Source organism: Scyliorhinus canicula, chromosome 6 (genome assembly GCF_902713615.1).
Source record: "Scyliorhinus canicula chromosome 6, sScyCan1.1, whole genome shotgun sequence".
NCBI lineage: Eukaryota > Metazoa > Chordata > Chondrichthyes > Carcharhiniformes > Scyliorhinidae > Scyliorhinus > Scyliorhinus canicula.
Genome location: NC_052151.1, coordinates 210,900,820 through 210,925,405, shown reverse-complemented (window position 1 = coordinate 210,925,405; position 24,586 = coordinate 210,900,820). Strand labels below are relative to the sequence as shown.

Genomic DNA, 24,586 nt, shown 5'->3' with positions numbered 1-24,586 from the left:
TGTTCGATTCCCCGCTGGGTCACTGTCTGTGCGGAGTCTGCACGTTCTCCCCATGTTTGCGTGGGTTTCCTCCGGGATCTCCGGTTTCCTCCCACAGTCCAAAGATGTGCAGGTTAGGTGGATTGGCCATGATAAATTGCCCTTATTGTCCAAAACGGTTAGGAGGGGTATTGGGTTATGGGGATAGAGTGGAAGTGAGGGGTTAAGTGGGTTATGGGGATAGAGTGGAAGTGAGGGGTTAAGTGGGTTGGTGCAGATTCGATGGGCCGAATGGCCTCCTTTTGCACTGTATGTTCTACGTAAAGGTTGCACCTGCCAGGGTCTTTCTTTCCTGATCCCTTTTGCCCGTCTTTCGGGACTTCTGTGCCCACGCCCACTTGGCTGATGTCGGGAACATTACTACGAAAGACCCCACTGGGAAGGAAACGATGGCTGGTACTCGAACAAAGGTATCTGATTGGGAAAAGGTGCTGGAGGTATCTGCGGCCATTACATGTTAGCTTCTGGTTGCTGTTGAGTAAAGAGTCAAGAGTTCTGCTCCTTTTCACGAATACCTTTATTTTCCTTGAAAGCACTCTATACAAAACTCTATCACCACATCACATGTCACAAGCGCCACCAGCAACCCCTTTACATAATCAGTGTCAATTATTGGATACTTAGCATCAACGAGACATCTAATTGGAATGCTTCTTAACGCATTCCATAACATTGCAGTGGAGCTAGCTGCAGTAATGGTACAGGAACTGGAGGAATTTGGGAATCAGGTGGACAGACAGTTTGAGCTTCAAGGTAAAGAGATGAAGGTATCTTTTAAAGCCGCTTTCAAGGAGAAATTGGGCCCAATTGAGGAGCAGCTGGGTAAGACATCGGAGGCTGTTAAAGAGCAAGGTAAGGTGTTGAAGGGCCTGGAGGAGCCTGTGTCGTAGCATGAGGGGTGGTTTGCCTCGTTGGAAGAACAGTTGCTGTTTGTGCTGGAGAGTAACAAGGGCCTGAGGGCAACAGTGGAAGATCAGAACAACAGGTCGAGGCGATAGAACCTCAGGATGGCCGGACTGCTGGAGAGAGTGGAGGGCTCGATGCCAACCGAATACTTCTCGGAGATGGTCTCTCGGCTGGTGGTTGTGGCGGGTCGGGGGTGGGGGCGTGGGATGATGTGTTTACTTCTTCGGAGATGGTGAGGACCCACCTGACCCACCACATTCAATAGATTGTGGTTATGGGGAGCACACGGGCCTACTTCAGAGGGGTGGTGCAACAGAGTTAAAGAACTTTTAAATTAAAACACTGTTTATTTATGAAATCAGTGAACACTTTATAAACCCACAGTAAACATTTGAACAACTATCAACACCAATCATCCCACAGATATAAAATTCTATAAGTAACCCTTAACCTTTCCCTGCAACATCCAGAAGACAAAATACCTTTTTAACACAGAGATCAGGGTGGAATTCTCTACTGACAGCAGTTATCACATTGAATTACCATACCGGCCTCTCTGAGCAGACGCCGGACTGTGGCAACTAGGGGCTTTTCATAGTAACTTCATTTGAAGCCTACTTGTGACAATAATCGATGCTAGATATAAAATCACACATATGATCTGGAGAAAGTCTTTAGATTCCAGAGAGAGTCTTGCGCAGCTGCTTGCTTTTCCTGTAGCTATCCAGCTCTCGAAACCAAATTAAACACACCCTGTAGCAGACAGTCCAAAGCGAAAGGACAAGCAGACAGACAGCCGAGCTCCACACATTCTATGACATCACTGCAGCTATTCGATAAACACCCATTTCTTAAAGGTACATCCACTACAGCAATTTCATAAGCACCCAGACCTTAAAGGTTCTCTCACATGACACCTCCCCCTAGAAAGAAAATAAACCATCAACTTCAAGATGGTTTCTTTTTTCACCTTTTCACTATCCTTTAAGTAACATTGACAATGAATATACGTTTTTTTTCAAAAAATAAAACACGCAAACATTTAATAATAACCTTGTCCATTTTAGTTCTTCTTCCTGCACCGAACCTGCTTCTTGTCATAACATTCGTGGCAAAGCATTGGCTATCACGTTTTCTCGTTCTGCTACATATTATTTTTGAATGAAATGACTGTTACAATAAACTCCATCGAAACAGTCTTGCATTGTTTTCCGAAAACTCTCCAAAAACATCAATGGATTTTGATCAGTGTATATAGTTGTGTCAGACGGATTGCTGGTCACATAAATGTGAAAATGTTGCAAAGCCAGCACCAAACTCAAAGTCTCCTTCTCAATCGTTGAAAACTTTTTCTGGTCAGAATTCAATTTATTTGAAAAATAACCAATACAACTGCACGTCCGCCCACATCACTCGCATCAACAGCCACTTTGAATGGGTTGGTATAATTTGGGATGGCTAACACAGGAGTAGTGGTTAATAGAGCCTTCAGGCAATCAAATGCCTGTTGACACTCCGCTGTCCACTTAAATATGCTACCCTTCTTTAGCAAGTCGGTCAGTGGAGCAACCACACTGCTAAAATTTGGCACAAATTTCCAATAGAATCCACTCATGCCAAGAAATCGCATTATTTCCCTTTGTGTCGATGGTATTGAGAACTCCCCAATAACTTTTGTTTTCACATCCAGTGGGTCCATTCGACCCGGCCGATTGTATGGCCCAAGAAAGTGACTTGGGCTTTTCCAAATTGACTTTCGGCGAGGTTTATCTCCAAACCCGCCTCCTGAAGTCGATCAAATAGCTCCATCAGATATTTTAAATGTTCTTTCCATGTCTGGCTGAAAATTACCAGATCGTCGCTTTACACCACACAATTGGGTAATACTGAAACAACTCTGTTATTTAACCGTTGAAATGTGGCTGGGCATTTTTCAAGCAAAATGGCATAACTTTGAATTGGTATATATCATCTGGAGTCACAAAAGCTGCAATCCCCTTGGCCCTTTCGGATAAAGGCACCTGCCAGTAACCTTTAAGCAAATCCAGTTTGGAAATATAAGCTGATTGTCCCACTTTCTCAATGCAATCCTCAAAACGTGGGATTGGATAAGAGTCCGTTCTTGAAACTGCATTAACTTTTATATAGTCCACACACAACCGTTGGTTACCATCTAGTTTAGGTACCATCACTATGGGTGAGCTCCATTGGCTACAACCCACTTCAATTATGCCAATTGTAAGCATACTCTCAATTTCCTTGTTAACCTGTCCCAGTTTGAAATGGTTAAGTCCATATGGATGTTGTTTAATTGGAACAGCATTTCCCACATCTACATCATGGATAGCCATTTTAGTGCTTCCAACGTATTTCCGCAAACTTGTTCATGTGACATCAATAACGCTTTCAGGTCAGCCCGTTTTTCATCTGGAAGGTACCTGAGGTATCTTAGGATTTGAATCCAGTTTTGTTTAATTTACGGTTGCCGGTTGTTGGTGAGACATTGCTGAAACTCAGTAGAAATTCAAGTTAAAAACTTGTCAGGTGCAAATAAGAATTGTTTTATTGAAGTTCATTGGTTACAACTTGAAAATGATTTAAAAGGTAGTTTGTAGACAATTTGATTTTCTTCAAAGAATCACAGGAATTATCTTCTGAGACAATAGCCTGAACACAACTTTAAAAGTCAGAGGCTGAAGTCAAAGTATGAAAATGAAATAGGAATACAGAACTCTTTTCTAATTCTCTCTCTCTCTCTCTCTCTTTCTGTCTTGTTCTCTTTGTCTCTCTGACTTGTCTGTCTTCTTGCCTTTCTGACTTGTCTGTCTTCTTGCCTCTAGTCTTCTGTCTCTAGTCTTAAAATGGTGGCCAAATTATCCATGGATATACTCTTTGATATCTGTCTTAAGCGATCCGATCACACCCCAATATAATCCTAATTGGTTTAAGCTATATTCAAAACACATTTGATTTGATAAAAAGCCGTCCATCATGACAATGTAACGCCACTTCTAATTGTTGCTTATTGGTATGTTTCTCATGGGATATTGTGCTTTATCAAAACCAGCAAAAACTGGTCTAATGCTGACCTACCTATTGCCACCATGGAGACCTCATGTTATCTCATCATGCTAGGCTAGGCATAATTCAGAACATACAACTCAAACTGTCTTTTATAAGATTGTTTCACTGAGAATGTTGGAATCAAATATATACATATATATTATATTTGAGTCGATGTTTTAACTGTCCATTTATTAAAAACAAGGCAATATAGTTCAAGATATTTTTTTTAGCTTGTATAATTTATGGGATATGATTCAACCTAATCTCGAGCGGCGTGAGAACCGTACAATCCTTCATCCTTATCCCTCGTTGCTATGGATTCCGCCCTTGCCCTTGGAAAAATGTGATGTTTTTATCAGTGGTTCTGTTTTTCCCAAACACATGTCTGAGTTTGGAAGTTGTATATTTCTTTCATTTTAAAACTGGGATTTAATATTTCTGTCTTAAACAGTCTTCTTACCTATATTAAGTGTATTTAAAATACCTGACTTCTACAGTCGCCCCTTTGATAAATCGAAAGATCAAGTGAGATATATCAGAATAAGATAAAAGATATCATTAAAGCGATAGGATAGGTAAAAGCGCAAAGAATAATTCATTCATATTGTCATTGCAGATTTAAACAATAGAATGGAAAATTAGTATTGCAACAAGTATTTCAACAATAATCATTAAAATTCTTAAAGAATCATTATTACAAAATAACAATTAATGAATTAGTCAAATTTGATGCTACAGATTCAGTATTAATAGATTATACAAATAATTGATTGATATTACGGTTAACATTTTAACAAAAGTATTTCACCTCAAATTCATCAATTGGGGGTGCAGTAGGGTTAGTGTGAATCATTCTGACAGTTGGCCCCCTGCGTTTAGCGAATAGTTCTTTGGTGCACGTAGCACACTGGTATGTCATATAAATGATGAATCCAGCTGCACAGGAGAATAGGATTATTCTCATTATGGACATTCCTGTGTATCCAAACCACCCGCAAATTCTATCCCAGAGAGAGACAACTTGGGATGGATCAAGTTTTTTGATTTCTTTTTGGATATGTAATACCAAATCTTTAACTTCTTCAGAGTTATCAGGAATGAAAGTGCAACATTCTGCACCAATCAGGGCGCACGTGCCACCGGTTTTGGCTAGCACATAGTCAAGTGCCATTCGATTTTGCAATACCACGGTTCGAATTGTTCGCATTTCGTCAGAGATTTTGTCTAAGGCCGTGGCAGTGTATTCTGCCACATTTTGTATGATGGTTGTTATTTTATTTAACTCATTCTCCATCCTTACTTCCCAATAGAAAGGAATGAATCTAGCAAAAATTGCATCTCTAAAGGTGATAGAACGTTTTTTTCTTTGAACAGTCATTTCTGAAATATGCAGGAGATTAGTCACATGACGAATGGCAGGTACCATGTATCCTAAATAGCAAGATCCTGACCAGGATCTTGGGAGCCAGGGATATGCTTTATCATCACAAATAAAATAAGTTCCATTATAAGCAGAATATGAGTAAATATATTCTAAGAGCCATTGGTCTTCGAATGTTTTATTATTTCTAAGGTTAGGTATGCCTGTTATCCTTGAGGACCGCATAACTCTTTCTAAGCGGTCGTTAGTACATTTAAAAGCTGTGTTAACATCTACATAGTTAGTACAATTACTATTACCCATTGGTATCCCTTTAGGGTCCTTACTGATGAGGCAAATTGATCCTTTTTGTTTAATATTAGTTGGGAGGTTAAGATGTTGAGGTTTTTTGTCAGGGTTAAATTGAAGTTGGTGCCATCCTGAAAAGGTGTTTAGTGGATAGCCTGCAGATTTCCATAAGTTAATAGATTTTTGGATGTCAACCTGGTACCTCCCATTTTCACATGTATATGCTCCAGAACGGGTCACCACAGAGCGAGGGACGCTTTGATAGATGTACCATTCTGCTGTTTCTGAAGCATTAAAGGGAATAGTTAGAAAGGGAATACCCTCCCCTGAGTTAGTAGGGGTTGCAATGCATACCCAACAATTAGAAATGTTAAAGTTTTCAGAATATATCTTAGATGTGTAAAGGAATGTGTTCTTATTCATTTCTGATACAACATTCACGAAGTCAATCAAATAACTGAAAATTAAAATTGCGGCAAACATTTTACTTGTACGCGCGCTTCACGTGCGATGCGTGAATCCAACTTTTCTTTCCTTTTAACTTAACAGCGGATTGGGTGGTAAGAAGGATTACGAAAGGACCTTCCCACTTTGATCCCAAAGGTTCCTTTTGCAGCTTTTTGACGTACACTTCTTCACCGGGCACCAGGTCGTGTCCACCCTCCGGAGGATCACCCCACGCAGCTAACACCTGTTGAGAAGCAGAGCTAACAGCATTTGTTAGATTTTGACAGTAAGACAGCAAAGCATCACTCATTAAATGACAGTCTGCTTTCCTCAAGTCAATAGTTCCTGGCAGAGACATTGGTCTGCCTGTGATGATTTCAAAAGGGCTCAGGCCTGTTGTTCTATTTGGTGTTGCTCTAATGCTGCATAATACTATTGGCAAAGCTTGGACCCAATTCATGCCTTCCTGGCTGTATTTAGACAGTCTTTCTTTCAAAGTTCGATTCATACGTTCCACTTGTCCTGATGATTGTGGATGATAAGGACAGTGTAAATTCCAGTTAATGTTTAGTAGTTTACAGACTTCCCTACAAACAGCTCCTGTAAAGTGGGTTCCATTGTCTGAGTCAATGCTAGCTGGTACTCCCCATCTGGGAATAAAGTCTTGGCATAGCACTTTGGCTGTATGGGCAGCTGTCCCTCTTCTAGCTGGAGCAGCTTCCACCCATCTGGAGAATTTATCCACTATTACAAGGACGTCATTGTACTGTTGACATTTAGGAAGAGTGATGTAATCTACTTGTAAGTCCTGGAATGGACCTGCAGGAGCAGGAGCTCTTAATTGAGGCATTGATGTTATAGGACCCAAGTTATTCTTTTGACAGGTTACACATCGGTTTACTATCAATTGTGCATGTTTTTTGAATCCTTTACCACACCAACTTCTATGGAATCGATCCATCATTTGTTGAGGTGATATGTGTCCCCATGAATGAATTTGTTGAGCTAAGAAGGGCATTAGTGATTGCGGTGCGGCTGGTTTACAAGTTTGAACTTCTCTCCAAATTTCATCATCATACGGTTGAATACCTGATTCTAACCATTTCCATTTTTCTTCCTTTGTACAATCATTCTGCATTTCACGTAAATCATGTAATAAGGTGGTTACTCCCAATTTGTAAATGTGACTTGATTCCTGATGCCAATGAGAGACACAAAGGGAGGCAGCTTCCCTTGCTGCTTGGTCTGCAAGAGCATTTCCTCTTGCTTCCATAGTGTCCTCATGAGTATGGGCTTTACATTTTAGAACTGATACTTCTTTGGGCAAGGTCATAGCTTCTAGAAGATCTCGTACTTCCTTTCCATTTCGGATAGGTGTACCTGCTGTTGTGAGAAATCCTCTTTTTCTCCACAGTTGGCCAACATCATGTGCTACTCCAAAACCATATCTGGAGTCAGTATAGATGTTAGCAGTTTTATCTGTTGCCACATGACATGCTTCTGTAAGTGCCTTTAATTCGGCCTGCTGTGCTGATGTAGCTGGGGGCAAACTTCCTTCAGCTAATACTTCGTATGGGCTTGTGACTGCCCACCCAGCTTTCCTGATACCCTTGTCAATAAAAGAGGAACCATCTGTGAATAGGATTAAATCTGGGTTGTGTAGTGGCTCTTCTTCTACTAAGCATACTTCTTCCATTTCCTCTATTATTTTCACACAGTCATGCACTTCTCTCTCTCCCTCCCCTTGTTCCTCGGGAAGCGGGAGCAAGGACGATGGGTTTACAGGACTGGCTTTGTGAAAATATAGGTTGGGAGCTTCCAAAACTGCTGTCCATCTAGTCCATCTAGCTGATGCAACTTGTGACACTCTGTTCATGGATAGTAGAGAATGGACTGAATGTGGACATTTAATGATTAACTTTTGGTCTAGAACAAGTCCAGATGTAATCATTACTGCTCGACATGTGGCTTCCATGGCTCGTAAGCAACTGCCAAATGCTAGTGCCACATTGTCAAGTTTAAGGGAATAGTACCCAACTGGTCTTAACTGATCACCATGTTCTTGAGCTAGTACTGCAGTCATGTAACCATCTCTTTCATGAACAAACATGGTAAAAGGTTTTCCGTTGTTTGGAATACCTAAGGCTGGCGCTGAACACAGGACCTTTTTCAAATTCAGAAATGATTGTTTTTGTTCAGAATTGAGTTTAACTTGATCTTTTGATTTTCTGTTTCCTTTTAGAAGATCATTCAATGGCTGGCATAACTGAGTATAAGAATCAATCCAATTTCTGTTAAAATTACAGAGTCCCAAGAAAGATCTGACTTCCTGTACAGTTGAGGGTTCTTTAGCTGCTTTGATGGCAGCTGTTCTGTCCTGAGTAAGTTCCCTTTTGCCTTTGGAAATTTTCTGTCCCAAGTAAACAACTTCTTCCTGGGTAATTTGTGCTTTTGCAAAGCTAGCTTTGTGACCATTTGCACTGAGGTGGTTCAAGACCACCCGTAAGTCCTTTTCATGGTCATCTTTATTGATGGAGGCTAACAGAACATCATCTACATACTGAATAATGGTTGAAGGCAGATCAGGCAGTTGCCTGATGTGATTCTGCAGAGCCATATGGTAAACAGTTGGGCTATTGTGAAAACCTTGCGGCAGTCTAGTCCATGTGTACTGTTGTTGATTGACTGTAAAAGCAAACCATGGTTGTACTTGTTTAGCTAATGGTACTGACCAGAAGCCATTTGCCATATCAATGACTGAAAACCATTGAAGGTCAGGAGTTAAAGAGTTAAAAATTGTAGACGCATCTGCCACTAAAGGAGCTTTTCTGACAATGAATTGATTTGCCTTTCTGTAGTCAATAGTAAGGCGCCATGTACCATTAGCCTTTTTCACAGGCCATACAGGGCTGTTTGATGAACTGTGAATACGCACTAAAATATCCCTTTCTTCAAGTTGTTTTATTATAGGTAGAATACCTTGAATTGACGTTTTGCTAATGGGGTATTGTTTGGTACAAGGTGGAGCTGATCCCATGAAAGTATCAACAATTTATCCCAATTTTTAAGAACATCCTCGTTTCCCAATTTAATTTGAGGTATGTCAAAATCAAAGACATCTGGATTTGGTTCGTCAGTTTGTTAGAATCATTAAAATCTCACGCTTTAGCTCTCCTTCCCTTTCAAAGTACCTTTTAAACATATTTACATGACACACTCGGTAATTTGTCCTTCTATCTGCCGTTTTTACCACATGGTTCACCTCATTTAATTTCCTTTCCATTTGATGAGATCCACAAAACCTTGCTTTTAAAGGTTCACCTACCACTGGTAACAATATTAAAACTTGACCTCCACTGGAAAAACTACGAACTTTGGATTTCTTGTCCACTACCCGTTTCATCACATGTTGTGCATTTTTTAAAATGCTGTCTCACCAATTCACCTGTTCAACTTAATCGTGCCCTAAAATTTGACACGTAATCCAATAATGTAAGTTCAGTTGTCTCACTCACCAATTTTCCCTGAATCAATTTAAGTGGTCCACTTACCTCATGACCAAAAATTAGTTCAAAAGGACTGAAATTGGTTGACTCATTCGGTGCATCCCTCATGGCAAACAGTATGAATGGAATTCCTTGATCCCAATCCTCTGGATAATCTTGACAATAAGCCCTCAACATTGTCTTCGTGTCTGATGCCACCTTTCTAATGCGCACTGTGATTCTGGACGGTACACAGTTGATTTAAGTTGATTTATTCCTAAGCTATCCATAACTTCTTTGAATAACTTTGAAGTAAAATCCGATCCTTGATCCGATTGTATTTCTGTGGGTAGTCCATATCTATGAAAGAAATGAAGTAACTCCTCTGCAATCCATTTCGCTGTGCTATTATGTACTGGAATGGCATCTGGAAACCTAGTAGACACACCCATTATAGTCAAAAGATATTGATTCCCACTTTTTGTATTAGGAAGCGGTCCTATGCAATCAATTAAGACCCTTGTAAAAAGTTCCTCAAATGCTGGAATGGGTATTAGGGGCGCTGGTTTTATCACTGCTTGAGGTTTCCCTATCAGTTGACATGTGTGACTTGATCGACAATATTTAACTACATCTGTATGTAGTCCAGGCCAATAAAAATGTTTTTGGATTTCAGCTTGAGTTTTCCTTACTCCCAAATGACGTCCCACTGGTACCTCAAGTGCTACTCGCAACATCTCCTTTCTCTACCCTACCGGCAATAGCACTTGAAGAACTTCGGCCCGCATTTCATCCACCTGCATATCTGAAGATTTCTATTTTATCATTAAGACATTATTTTTACGTTAATAACATTCCGGTATGCACGCAGATTCCTCTTCCGTATACGATTCGAATACATCCGTTTTATTTCTAAAACTTTCTGTTGTTACTCGGCCAATTTTTCTGAACAAAAAACATCCGCCCCATCCTGCACTTGTTCTTGCTCTTATTTGAACATCTGATCAAAAATCGATTCTGATAATGGCACTTCAACTTTACCTTCATCCTCTGATTTCTCCTCTTGTCCTAAACTGTGACTTTGCAACCTTGTTACTATACAATCCGGAAAAATCCCAGGATACTCGTTCTTCAACACTTCAGTTGTTTGATTTTCCACTGGCTTATATACCACAGTAGGCATCACTTCCACCTGCGATCCAGCAATATGAAAATGAAAAATGAAAATTGCTTATTGTCACGAGTAGGCTTCAATGAAGTTACTGTGAAAAGCACCTAGTCACCACATTCCGGCGCCTGTCCGGGGAGGCTCATACGGGAATCGAACCGTCCTGCTGGCATGCTTGGTCTGCTTTAAAAGCGAGCAATTTAGCCCAGTGAGCTAAACCAGCCCCTATAGATTCACACCTAGTCGCCACATTCCAGCGCCTGTTCGGGGAGGCTGGTATGGGAAGGCTGGTATATCATAACCCAAGATAAACTGAATTCCTGGACAAGATAGTTTCTCGATTACCTCTACTACCAACTTCACCAGTCTTCACTGGACTTTCCTAACAGGGCCTGGATTCTCCCCTACACGGCGGGGGGGGGGGGGGGGGTCCCGGCGTATAGGAGTGGCATCAACCACTCCGGCGTCGGGCCCCCCCATACGTGTGGATTCTCCGTACCTTTAGGGGCCAAGCCCACACATTGAGGGGCTAGGCCCGCACCGGAGTGGTTGACGCTCCGCCGAACGGCACGAATGGCCTTTGGTGCCCCGCCAGCAGGGGCCGAAAGGCCTTCGCCGGCTGGCAGAAATCTGCGCATGCGCCGGTGCGTCAGAGACTGCTGATGTAATACCGGCGCATGCGCAAGTGAGCGGGTCTCTTCTGCCCCCACCACGGTGAATGCCACGGCGGGGCAGAAGAAAAAGAGTGCCCCCACGGCACAGGCTCTTTGGGCGATCAGTGGGCCCCAATCGCGGGCCAGGCCACCGCGGGGGAACCCCCTGGGGTTAAGCAGCCCCACGCCCCCCCGCGCCGCCAAACCCGCCAGCACCAGAGGTGTTTTGATTCCTGCCAGCGGGAGAGGCCTGTCAGCGACTGGACTTCGGCCCATCACAGGCCGGAAAATCGCCGCGGGGAGCACGCCAACCGGGGCGGCGCAATTCCAGCACCCCTTAAATCCATTGAATTGAATTGGGAGCATTTCTTCACAGGCTCCTAATTTTGAACTCAGGATCTCCTGTTTACTCGACAGGCACTTTAACAATCTAAGCCACAGCACCAATGCAGAAAGCAGGTTTGCAAGTTTAGAAAAGATTTCAATTATTTTGATTAAACACCAGTATTGTTGATTTCTTCTGCTGACATTGAGAGTGCAAATTAAAATATTCATCTGCAATGGGCTTTTGAAACTGTAAAAATTGCAGTAATTTCTGAAAGTTATTAATTTATAGCACTCCTGCAGGGAAGAAGTAAACAAACAGGAAATATTTTACAATTTTGAAGTGATTAAACATGAAAATGGAGCAAAACTTCTTGATGGCTGCTACAATTGGGCAAACACAATGTTGTCACAATTCTTCCACTGTTCATAAATCATCCTGCATTTTTTATTCTTTTTTCCTACTGTTCATTGGGGAGCAAGCGCCTTGAGACAAAATGAAAACCCTGACAGGGATTTGAACCCTGGGCCCTCAGATTAAAAGTCTGATGCTCTACCGACTGAGCTAAGAGGGCCCATTCTTAAAAATTCCTCATTGCTCACTTCAAACTCTCATATTTTACCTTTTGAATTTTCTTATTTGGTAATTCAGCCTCTCCTGCTCATTTTCCTCACAAGCAGAGCAGCAGCCTTCCTTTGGCTTTGCTTCACAAATTCTTCAGCTTGTACTTGCTTTTTACCAGTGACTTGTGATGTGACAACTGTTGTTACCCAGGGACCTGCACTGGTACTTCGAGACATTGAAGATAACATTTAGTTTCGTAAGTGATGAGTGGGAAGCAACAGAGACACAGATTCTATTTTTAGCGATAGAATAAAGGGTGTCATCTGATGTTTGTTGTGGCAGAGCGTGAACGCATGTTAACCCATCTAGTAAAGGAGCAAATTATGCAAATTGCAAAGTTTCAGGGTGTAAAAGTGTGTCTGCACCACATCTTCATGGAAAACGCCCCATCATTTATCCCGCCCGATTCGTTCTTGCTAACGTACAGCAACATAAATCGTTCAATATAAAAGCAAATTACTGTGGATGCGAAATCTGGAAAACAAAAACAGGAAATGATGGAAAATATCAGTGGGGCTGGCAGCATCTGTTAAGAGAGAACTGAGCTAATTTTTCGAGGCTGGGTCACTCTTCATCAGAGTAAAGCATTTAATCATTCAATCGTTGCTCTCAGATATCGCTGAGAAACAGTCAAAATGTTCCTTCTGGAATTCTTCAGGTAAATCCTGTCATGCATTCAAAGGAAAATACTGCGGAAGCTGCGACTCTGCGTGAGAAGCTAAAAATGATAGGATTGAGGCTCAGAAAATGAGAGATATCTTTGGAGCCAGACACAGTGTTAATGTTTCAAATCCGTGTGATCTTTACTCAGAGCTGAAGCGAGGAGTACATGCAATGGAGTAGGTGAGGAAAATGGAAGTTGCATGAAATATGGGAGCTATGGAAGGTTGAATAAAATTTGACAAAAATCAAGGTGAAGCAAAGTGCCACAGATATTTTGCCAACGTGCTCCGCATTCGCCATTGAATTGGGAACATTTCTTCACAGGCTCCTAGCTTTGACCCAAAGGCACTGCTGAGATTTGAACTCAGGATCTCCTGTTTACTAAGACAGGCGCTTTAACCATCTAAGCTACAGCACCAACCTTGATTGCGGATCTGCAAGTTTACAACAGATTTCAATTATTTTAATTAAACACCAGTATTGTTGATTTCTTCTGCTGACTTTGAGAGTGCAAATTAAAATATTCATCTGCAATGGGCTTTTGAAACTGTAAAAATTGCAGTAATTTCTGAAAGTTATTAATTTATAGCAGTCCTGCAGGGAAGAAGTAAACAAACAGGAAATATTTTACAAATTTTGAAGTGATTAAACATGACCAGAAAACTATAGTGGCATAATGCAGGACAAGACCAGGAGCGAGTTTTTACATGAACCGAAAATCTAGCAAAACTTCTTGATGGCTGTTGCAATTTGGCAAACACAACATTGTCACGATCCTTCCACTTTTCATAAATCATCCTGCATTTATTATTCTTTTTTCCTACTGTTCATTGGGGAGCAAGCGCCTTGAGACAAAAAGAAAGCCATGACAGGAACTTGAACCCTGGGCCTTCAGATTAAAAGTCTGATGCTCTACCGACTGAGCTACCAGGGCACAGTCCGAAAAAAACCTCATTGCTCACTTCAAACTCTCATATGTTACCTTTTGAATTTTCTTATTTGGTAATTCAGCCTCTCCTGCTCATTTCCCTCAGAAGCAGAGCGGCAGCCTTCCTTTGGCTTCCTTTCTCAAATTCTTCAGCTTGTACTTGCTTTTTACCAGTGACTTGTGATGTGACAACTGTTGTTACCCAGGGACCTGCACTGGTACTTCGAGACATTGAAGATTACATTTTGTTTGATAAGAGAGGAGTGGGAAGCTACAGAGAAACAGATTCTATTTATAGAGATAGAATAAAGGGTGTCATCTGATGTTTGTTGTGGCAGAGCGTGAACGCAAGTAAACCCATCTAGTAAAGGAGCAAATTATGCAAATTGCAAAGTTTCAGCGTGTAAAAGTGTGTCTGCACCACATCTTCATGGAAAACGCCCCATCATTTATCCCGCCCGATTCGTTCTTGCTAACATACAGCAACATAAATCGTTCAATATAAAAGCAAATTACTGTGGATGCGAAATCTGAAAAAAAAAAACAAGAAATGATGGAAAATATCAGTGGGTCTGGCAGCATCTGTGAAGAGAGAACTGAGCTAATATTTCGAGGCTGGGTCACTCTTCATCAGAGTAAAGCATTTAATCATTCAATCGTTGCTCACAGATATCGCTGAGAAACAGCCAAAATGTTCCTTCTGGAATTCCTCAGGTAAATCCTGTCATGTATCCAATGGAAAATACTGCGGAAGCTGCGACTCTGCGTGAGAAGCTAAAAATGATAGGATTGAGGGTCAGAAAATGAGAGGATATCTTTGGAGCCAGACACAGTGTTAATGTTTCAAATCCATGTGTTCTTTACTCAGAGCTGAAGCGAGGAGTACATGCAATGGATTAGGTGAGGAAAATGGAAGTTGCATGAAATATGGGAGCTATGGAAGGTTGAATAAAGTTTGACAAAAATCAAGGTAAAGCAAACTAGAAGCTCAGTGCCACAGATATTCTGCCAATGTGTTCTGCATTCACCATTGAATTGGGAACATTTCTTCACAGGCTCCAAGCTTTGGCCCAAAGGCACTGCTGAGATTTAGAACTCAGGATCTCCTGTTTACTAGACAGGCGCTTTAACCATCTAAGCCACAGCACCAACCTTGATTGTGGGTTTGCAAGTTTAGAACAGATTTCAATTATTTTGATTAAACACCAGTATTGTTGATTTCTTATGCTGACTTTGAGAGTGCAAATTAAAATATTCATCTGCAATGGGCTTTTGAAAGTGTAACAATTGCAGTAATTTCTGGAAGTTATTAATTTATAGCACGAAATTTATAACAGGAAATATTTTACAAATTTTGAAGTGATTAAACATGACCAGAAAATTATAGTGGCATAATGCAGGACAAGACCAGGAGCGAGTTTTTACATTAACCGAAAATCTAGCAAAACTTCTTGATGGCTGTTGCAATTTGGCAAACCCACCATTGTCACGATTCTTCCACTTTTCATAAATCATCCTGCATTTTCTATTCTTTTTTCCGACTGTTCATTGGGGAGCAAGCGCCTTGAGACAAACTGAAAGCCCTGACAGGGACTTGAACCCTGGGCCCTCAGATTAAAAGTCTGATGCTCTACCGACTGAGCTACCAGGGCCCATTCTTAATCATTCCTCATTGCTCACTTCAAACTTTCATATTGTACCTTTTGAATTTTCTTCATTGGTAATTCAGCCTCTCCTGCTCATTTTCCTCACAATAGGGGGGCAGCCTTCCTTTGGCTCCCTTTCTCAAATTCTTCAGCTTGTACTTGCTTTTTACCAGTGATTTGTGATGTGACAACTGTTGTTACCCAGGGACGTGCACTGGTACTTCGAGACATTGAAGATTACATTTTGATTGGTGAGAGATGAGCGGGAAGCAACAGAGACACATATTTTATTTTTAGAGAAAGAATAAAGGGTGTCATCTGATGTTTGTTGTGGCAGAGCGTGAACGCAAGTAAACCCATCTAGTAAAGGAGTAAATTATGCAAATTGCAAAGTTTCAGGGTGTAAAAGTGTGTCTGCACCACATCTTCATGGAAAACGCCCCATCATTTATCCCGCCCGATTCGTTCTTGCTAACATGCAGCAACATAAATCGTTCAATATAAAAGCAAATTACTGTGGATGTGAAATCTGAAAAAAAAAACAGGAAATGATGGAAAATATCAGTGGGTCTGGCAGCATCTGTGAAGAGAGAACCTAGCTAATATTTCGAGGCTGGGTCACTCTTCATCAGAGTAAAGCATTTAATCATTCAATCGTTGCTCACAGATATCGCTGAGAAACAGCCAAAATGTTCCTTCCGGAATTCCTCAGGTAAATCCTGTCATGCATCCAAAGGAAAATACTGCGGAAGCTGCGACTCTGCGTGCGAGTCTAAAAATGATAGGATTGAGGCTCAGAAAATGAGAGGATATCTTTGGAGCCAGACACAGTGTTAATGTTTAAAATCCGTGTGATCTTTACTCAGAGCTGAAGCGAGGAGTACATGCAATGGAGTAGGTGAGGAAAATGGAATTTGCATGAAATATGGGAGCTATGGAAGGTTGAATAAAGTTTGACAAAAATCAAGGTAAAGCAAACTAGAAGTTCGGTGCCACAGATATTCTGCCAACGTGCTCTGCATTCACCATTGAATTGGGAACATTTCTTCACAGGCTCCAAGCTTTGACCCAAAGGCACTGGTGCTGAGATTTGAACTCAGGATCTCCTGTTTACTAGACAGGCGCATTAACCATCTAAGCCACAGCACCAACCTTGATTGTGGGCTTGCAAGTTTAGAACAGATTTCAATTATTTTGATTAAACACCAGTGTTGTTGATTTCTTATGCTGACTTTGAGAGTGCAAATTAAAATATTCATCTGCAATGGGCTTTTGAAAGTGTAAAAATTGCAGTAATTTCTGAAAGTTATTAATTATAGCAGTCCTGCAGGGAAGAAGTAAACAAACAGGAAATATTTTACGAATTTTGAAGTGATTAAACATGACCAGAAAACTATAGTGGCATAATGCAGGACAAGACCAGGAGCGAGTTTTTACATTAACCGAAAATCTAGCAAAACTTCTTGATGGCTGTTGCAATTTGGCAAACACAACATTGTCACGATCCTTCCACTTTTCATAAATCATCCTGCATTTTCTATTCTTTTTTCCTACTGTTCATTGGGGAGCAAGCGCCTTGAGACAAAATGAAAGCCCTGACAGGGACTTGAACCCTGGGCCCTCAGATTAAAAGTCTGATGCTCTACCGACTGAGCTACCATGACCCATTCTTAAAACATTCCTCATTGCTCACTTCAAACTCTCATATTGTACCTTTTGAATTTTCTTCATTGGTAATTCAGCCTCTCCTGCTCATTTTCCTCACAAGCAGAGCGGCAGCCTTCCTTTGGCTCCTTTCTCAAATTCTTCAGCTTGTACTTGCTTTTTACCAGTGACTTGTGATGTGACAACTGTTGTTACCCAGGGACCTGCACTGGTACTTCGAGACATTGAAGATTACATTTAGTTTGGTAAGAGATGAGTGGGAAGTTACCAGAGACACAGATTCTATTATTAGAGATAGAATAAAGGGTGTCATCTGATGTTTGTTGTGGCAGAGCGTGAACGCAAGTAAACCCATCTAGTAAAGGAGCAAATTATGCAAATTGCAAAGTTTCAGGGTGTAAAAGTGTGTCTGCACCACATCTTCATGGAAAACGCCCCATCATTTATCCCGCCCGATTCGTTCTTGCTAACATGCAGCAACATAAATCGTTCAATATAAAAGCAAATTACTGTGGATGTGAAATCTGAAAAAAAAAACAGGAAATGATGGAAAGTATCAGTGGGTCTGGCAGCATCTGTGAAGAGAGAACCTGAGCTAATATTTCGAGGCTGGGTCACTCTTCATCAGAGTAAAGCATTTAATCATTCAATCGTTGCTCACAGATATCGCTGAGAAACAGCCAAAATGTTCCTTCTGGAATTCCTCAGGTAAATCCTGTCATGCATCCAAGGAAAATACTGCGGAAGCTGCGACTCTGCGTGCGAGTCTAAAAATGATAGGATTGAGGCTCAGAAAATGAGAGGATATCTTTGGAGCCAGACACAGTGTTAATGTTTCAAATCCGTGTGATCTTTACTCAGAGCTGAAGCGAGGAGTACATGCAATGGAGTAGGTGAGGAAAATGGAAGTTGCATGAAATATGGGAGCTATGGAAGGTTGAATAAAGTTTGACAAAAATCAAGGTAAAGCAAACTAGAAGCTCAGTGCCACAGATATTCTGCCAACGTGTTCTGCATTCACCATTGAATTGGGAACATTTCTTCACAGGCTCCAAGCTTTGGCCCAAAGGCACTGCTGAGATTTATACTCAGGATCTCCTGTTTACTAGACAGGCGCTTTAACCATCTAAGCCACAGCACCAACCTTGATTGTGGGCTTGCAAGTTTAGAACAGATTTCAATTATTTTGATTAAACACCAGTATTGTTGATTTCTTATGCTGACTTTGAGAGTGCAAATTAAAATATTCATCTGCAATGGGCTTTTGAAAGTGTAAAAATTGCAGTAATTTCTGAAGTTATTAATTTATAGCAGGAAATTTATAACAGGAAATATTTTACGAATTTTGAAGTGATTAAACATGACCAGAAAACTATAGTGGCATAATGCAGGACAAGACCAGGAGCGAGTTTTTACATTAACCGAAAATCTAGCAAAACTTCTTGATGGCTGTTGCAATTTGGCAAACCCACCATTGTCACGATTCTTCCACTTTTCATAAATCATCCTGCATTTTCTATTCTTTTTTCCTACTGTTCATTGGGGAGCAAGCGCCTTGAGACAAACTGAAAGCCCTGACAGGGACTTGAACCCTGGGCCCTCAGATTAAAAGTCTGATGCTCTACCGACTGAGCTACCAGGGCCCATTCTTAAACATTCCTCATTGCTCACTTCAAACTTTCATATTGTACCTTTTGAATTTTCTTCATTGGTAATTCAGCCTCTCCTGCTCATTTTCCTCACAATAGGGGGGCAGCCTTCCTTTGGCTCCCTTTCTCAAATTCTTCAGCTTGTACTTGCTTTTTACCAGTGATTTGTGATGTGACAACTGTTGTTACCCAGGGACGTGCACTGGTACTTCGAGACATTGAAGATTACATTTTGATTGGTGAGAGATGAGCGGGAAGCAACAGAGACACATATTTTATTTTTAGAGAAAGAATAAAGGGTGTCATCTGATGTTTGTTGTGGCAGAGCGTGAACGCAAGTAAACCCATCTAGTAAAGGAGTAAATTATGCAAATTGCAAAGTTTCAGGGTGTAAAAGTGTGTCTGCACCACATCTTCATGGAAAACGCCCCATCATTTATCCCGCCCGATTGGTTCTTGCTAACATGCAGCAACATAAATCGTTCAATATAAAAGCAAATTACTGTGGATGTGAAATCTGAAAAAAAAAACAGGAAATGATGGAAAATATCAGTGGGTCTGGCAGCATCTGTGAAGAGAGAACCTAGCTAATATTTCGAGGCTGGGTCACTCTTCATCAGAGTAAAGCATTTAATCATTCAATCGTTGCTCACAGATATCGCTGAGAAACAGCCAAAATGTTCCTTCTGGAATTCCTCAGGTAAATCCTGTCATGCATCCAAAGGAAAATACTGCGGAAGCTGCGACTCTGCGTGCGAGTCTAAAAATGATAGGATTGAGGCTCAGAAAATGAGAGGATATCTTTGGAGCCAGACACAGTGTTAATGTTTAAAATCCGTGTGATCTTTACTCAGAGCTGAAGCGAGGAGTACATGCAATGGAGTAGGTGAGGAAAATGGAATTTGCATGAAATATGGGAGCTATGGAAGGTTGAATAAAGTTTGACAAAAATCAAGGTAAAGCAAACTAGAAGTTCGGTGCCACAGATATTCTGCCAACGTGTTCTGCATTCACCATTGAATTGGGAACATTTCTTCACAGGGTCCAAGCTTTGACCCAAAGGCACTGCTGAGATTTGAACTCAGGATCTCCTGTTTACTAGACAGGCGCTTTAACCATCTAAGCCACAGCACCAACCTTGATTGTGGGCTTGCAAGTTTAGAACAGATTTCAATTATTTTGATTAAACACCAGTATTGTTGATTTCTTATGCTGACTTTGAGAGTGCAAATTAAAATATTCATCTGCAATGGGCTTTTGAATGTAAAAATTGCAGTAATTTCTGAAAGTTATTAATTTATAGCAGTCCTGCAGGGAAGAAGTAAACAAACAGGAAATATTTTACGAATTTTGAAGTGATTAAACATGACCAGAAAACTATAGTGGTATAATGCAGGACAAGACCAGGAGCGAGTTTTTACATTAACCGAAAATCTAGCAAAACTTCTTGATGGCTGTTGCAATTTGGCAAACCCAACATTGTCACGATTCTTCCACTTTTCATAAATCATCCTGCATTTTCTATTCTTTTTTCCTACTGTTCATTGGGGAGCAAGCGCCTTGAGACAAACTGAAAGCCCTGACAGGGACTTGAACCCTGGGCCCTCAGATTAAAAGTCTGATGCTCTACCGACTGAGCTACCAGGGCCCATTCTTAAACATTCCTCATTGCTCACTTCAAACTCTCATATTGTACCTTTTGAATTTTCTTCATTGGTAATTCAGCCTCTCCTGCTCATTTTCCTCACAAGCAGAGCGGCAGCCTTCCTTTGGCTTCCCTTTCTCAAATTCTTCAGCTTGTACTTGCTTTTTACCAGTGACTTGTGATGTGACAACTGTTGTTACCCAGGGACGTGCACTGGTACTTCGAGACATTGAAGATTACATTTTGATTGGTGAGAGATGAGTGGGAAGCAACAGAGACACAGATTTTATTTTTAGAGAAAGAATAAAGGGTGTCATCTGATGTTTGTTGTGGCAGAGCGTGAACGCAAGTAAACCCATCTAGTAAAGGAGCAAATTATGCAAATTGCAAAGTTTCAGGGTGTAAAAGTGTGTCTGCACCACATCTTCATGGAAAATGCCCCATCATTTATCCCGCCCGATTCGTTCTTGCTAACATGCAGCAACATAAATCGTTCAATATAAAAGCAAATTACTGTGGATGTGAAATCTGGAAAAAAAAACAGGAAATGATGGAAAATATCAGTGGGTCTGGCAGCATCTGTGAAGAGAGAACCGAGCTAATATTTCGAGGCTGGGTCACTCTTCATCAGAGTAAAGCATTTAATCATTCAATCGTTGCTCACAGATATCGCTGAGAAACAGCCAAAATGTTCCTTCTAGAATTCCTCAGGTAAATCCTATCATGCATCCAAAGGAAAATACTGCGGAAGCTGCGACTCTGCGTGCGAGTCTAAAAATGATAGGATTGAGGCTCAGAAAATGAGAGGATATCTTTGGAGCCAGACACAGTGTTAATGTTTAAAATCCGTGTGATCTTTACTCAGAGCTGAAGCGAGGAGTACATGCAATGGAGTAGGTGAGGAAAATGGAATTTGCATGAAATATGGGAGCTATGGAAGGTTGAATAAAGTTTGACAAAAATCAAGGTAAAGCAAACTAGAAGTTCAGTGCCACAGATATTCTGCCAACGTGTTCTGCATTCACCATTGAATTGGGAACATTTCTTCACAGGCTCCAAGCTTTGACCCAAAGGCACTGCTGAGATTTGAACTCAGGATCTCCTGTTTACAAGACAGGCGCTTTAACCATCTAAGCCACAGCACCAACCTTGATTGTGGGCTTGCAAGTTTAGAACAGATTTCAATTATTTTGATTAAACACCAGTATTGTTGATTTCTTATGCTGATTTTGAGAGTGCAAATTAAAATATTCATCTGCAATGGGCTTTTGAATGTAAAAATTGCAGTAATTCCTGAAAGTTATTAATTTATTGCAGTCCTGCAGGGAAGAAGTAAACAAACAGGAAATATTTTATGAATTTTGAAGTGATTAAACATGACCAGAAAACTATAGTGGTATAATGCAGGACAAGACCAGGAGCGAGTTTTTACATTAACCGAAAATCTAGCAAAACTTCTTGATGTCTGTTGCAATTTGGCAAACCCAACATTGTCACGATTCTTCCACTTTTCATAAATCATCCTGCATTTTCTATTCTTTTTTCCTACTGTTCATTGGGGAGCAAGCGCCTTGAGACAAACTGAAAGCCCTGACAGGGACTTGAACCCTGGGCCCTCAGATTAAAAGTCTGATGCTCTACCGACTGAGCTACCAGGGCCCATTCTTAAATAGTCCTCATTGCTCACTTCAAACTCTCATATTGTACCTTTTGAATTTTCTTCATTGGTAATTCAGCCTCTCCTGCTCATTTTCCTCACAAGCAGAGCGGCAGCCTTCCTTTGGCTCTCTTTCTCAAATTCTTCAGCTTGTACTTGCTTTTTACCAGTGACTTGTGATGTGACAACTGTTGTTACCCAGGGACGTGCACTGGCACTTCGAGACATTGAAGATTACATTTTGATTGGTGAGAGATGAGTGGGAAGCAACAGAGACACAGATTTTATTTTTAGAGAAAGAATAAAGGGTGTCATCTGATGTTTGTTGTGGCAGAGCGTGAACGCAAGTAAACCCATCTAGTAAAGGAGCAAATTATGCAAATTGCAAAGTTTCAGGGTGTAAAAGTGTGTCTGCACCACATCTTCATGGAAAATGCCCCATCATTTATCCCGCCCGATTCGTTCTTGCTAACATGCAGCAACATAAATCGTTCAATATAAAAGCAAATTACTGTGGATGTGAAATCTGAAAGAAAAACAGGAAATGATGGAAAGTATCAGTGGGCCTGGCAGCATCTGTGAAGAGAGAACCGAGCTAATATTTCGAGGCTGGGTCACTCTTCATCAGAGTAAAGCATTTAATCATTCAATCGTTGCTCACAGATATCGCTGAGAAACAGCCAAAATGTTCCTTCTGGAATTCCTCAGGTAAATCCTATCATGCATCCAAAGGAAAATACTGCGGAAGCTGCGACTCTGCGTGCGAGTCTAAAAATGATAGGATTGAGGCTCAGAAAGTTAGAGGATATCTTTGGAGCCAGACACAGTGTTAATGTTTCAAATCCGTGTGATCTTTACTCAGAGCTGAAGCGAGGAGTACATGCAATGGAGTAGGTGAGGAAAATGGAATTTGCATGAAATATGGGAGCTATGGAAGGTTGAATAAAGTTTGACAAAAATCAAGGTAAAGCAAACTAGACATTCGGTGCCACAGATATTCTGCCAACGTGTTCTGCATTCACCATTGAATTGGGAACATTTCTTCACAGGGTCCAAGCTTTGACCCAAAGGCACTGCTGAGATTTGAACTCAGGATCTCCTGTTTACTAGACAGGCGCTTTAACCATCTAAGCCACAGCACCAACCTTGATTGTGGGCTTGCAAGTTTAGAACAGATTTCAATTATTTTGATTAAACACCAGTATTGTTGATTTCTTATGCTGACTTTGAGAGTGCAAATTAAAATATTCATCTGCAATGGGCTTTTGAATGTAAAAATTGCAGTAATTCCTGAAAGTTATTAATTTATAGCAGTCCTGCAGGGAAGAAGTAAACAAACAGGAAATATTTTATGAATTTTGAAGTGATTAAACATGACCAGAAAACTATAGTGGTATAATGCAGGACAAGACTCGGAGCGAGTTTTTACATTAACCGAAAATCTAGCAAAACTTCTTGATGTCTGTTGCAATTTGGCAAACCCAACATTGTCACGATTCTTCCACTTTTCATAAATCATCCTGCATTTTCTATTCTTTTTTCCTACTGTTCATTGGGGAGCAAGCGCCTTGAGACAAATTGAAAGCCCTGACAGGGACTTGAACCCTGGGCCCTCAGATTAAAAGTCTGATGCTCTACCGACTGAGCTACCAGGGCCCATTCTTAAACAGTCCTCACTGCTCACTTCAAACTCTCATATTGTACCTTTTGAATTTTCTTCATTGGTAATTCAGCCTCTCCTGCTCATTTTCCTCACAAGCAGAGCGGCAGCCTTCCTTTGGCTCCCTTTCTCAAATTCTTCAGCTTGTACTTGCTTTTTACCAGTGACTTGTGATGTGACAACTGTTGTTATCCAGGGACCTGCACTGGTACTTCGAGACATTGAAGATTACATTTTGATTGGTGAGAGATGAGTGGGAAGCAACAGAGACACAGATTTTATTTTTAGAGATAGAATAAAGGGTGTCATCTGATGTTTGTTGTGGCAGAGCGTGAACGCAAGTAAACCCATCTAGTAAAGGAGCAAATTATGCAAATTGCAAAGTTTCAGGGTGTAAAAGTGTGTCTGCACCACATCTTCATGGAAAACTGCCCCATCATTTATCCCGCCCGATTCGTTCTTGCTAACATGCAGCAACATAAATCGTTCAATATAAAAGCAAATTACTGTGGATGTGAAATCTGAAAAAAAACAGGAAATGATGGAAAATATCAGTGGGTCTGGCAGCATCTGTGAAGAGAGAACCGAGCTAATATTTCGAGGCTGGGTCACTCTTCATCAGAGTAAAGCATTTAATCATTCAATCGTTGCTCACAGATATCGCTGAGAAACAGCCAAAATGTTCCTTCTG

The 24,586-nt window shown here is 40.9% G+C and overlaps 12 non-coding genes across 12 annotated transcripts; all 12 read right to left on the bottom strand.

The window, feature by feature from the left end:
* Positions 1 to 12,259: 12,259 nt before the first annotated feature.
* Positions 12,260 to 12,332, bottom strand: trnak-uuu. Its single transcript has one exon. It is a non-coding gene; the product is annotated as a tRNA-Lys (tRNA).
* A 1,574-nt stretch (positions 12,333 to 13,906) lies between these two features.
* On the bottom strand, positions 13,907 to 13,979 carry trnak-uuu. The gene has a single exon. It is a non-coding gene; the product is annotated as a tRNA-Lys (tRNA).
* Positions 13,980 to 15,047: 1,068 nt separating this feature from the next.
* On the bottom strand, positions 15,048 to 15,122 carry trnat-agu. Its single transcript has one exon. It is a non-coding gene; the product is annotated as a tRNA-Thr (tRNA).
* A 430-nt stretch (positions 15,123 to 15,552) lies between these two features.
* trnak-uuu lies at positions 15,553 to 15,625 on the bottom strand. The gene has a single exon. It is a non-coding gene; the product is annotated as a tRNA-Lys (tRNA).
* Positions 15,626 to 17,210: 1,585 nt separating this feature from the next.
* Positions 17,211 to 17,283, bottom strand: trnak-uuu. Its single transcript has one exon. It is a non-coding gene; the product is annotated as a tRNA-Lys (tRNA).
* Positions 17,284 to 18,854: 1,571 nt separating this feature from the next.
* Positions 18,855 to 18,927, bottom strand: trnak-uuu. Its single transcript has one exon. It is a non-coding gene; the product is annotated as a tRNA-Lys (tRNA).
* Positions 18,928 to 19,993: 1,066 nt separating this feature from the next.
* trnat-agu lies at positions 19,994 to 20,067 on the bottom strand. The gene has a single exon. It is a non-coding gene; the product is annotated as a tRNA-Thr (tRNA).
* Positions 20,068 to 20,508: 441 nt separating this feature from the next.
* trnak-uuu lies at positions 20,509 to 20,581 on the bottom strand. Its single transcript has one exon. It is a non-coding gene; the product is annotated as a tRNA-Lys (tRNA).
* Positions 20,582 to 21,649: 1,068 nt separating this feature from the next.
* On the bottom strand, positions 21,650 to 21,723 carry trnat-ugu. The gene has a single exon. It is a non-coding gene; the product is annotated as a tRNA-Thr (tRNA).
* A 441-nt stretch (positions 21,724 to 22,164) lies between these two features.
* Positions 22,165 to 22,237, bottom strand: trnak-uuu. The gene has a single exon. It is a non-coding gene; the product is annotated as a tRNA-Lys (tRNA).
* Positions 22,238 to 23,303: 1,066 nt separating this feature from the next.
* trnat-agu lies at positions 23,304 to 23,377 on the bottom strand. Its single transcript has one exon. It is a non-coding gene; the product is annotated as a tRNA-Thr (tRNA).
* Positions 23,378 to 23,818: 441 nt separating this feature from the next.
* trnak-uuu lies at positions 23,819 to 23,891 on the bottom strand. Its single transcript has one exon. It is a non-coding gene; the product is annotated as a tRNA-Lys (tRNA).
* Positions 23,892 to 24,586: the final 695 nt, after the last annotated feature.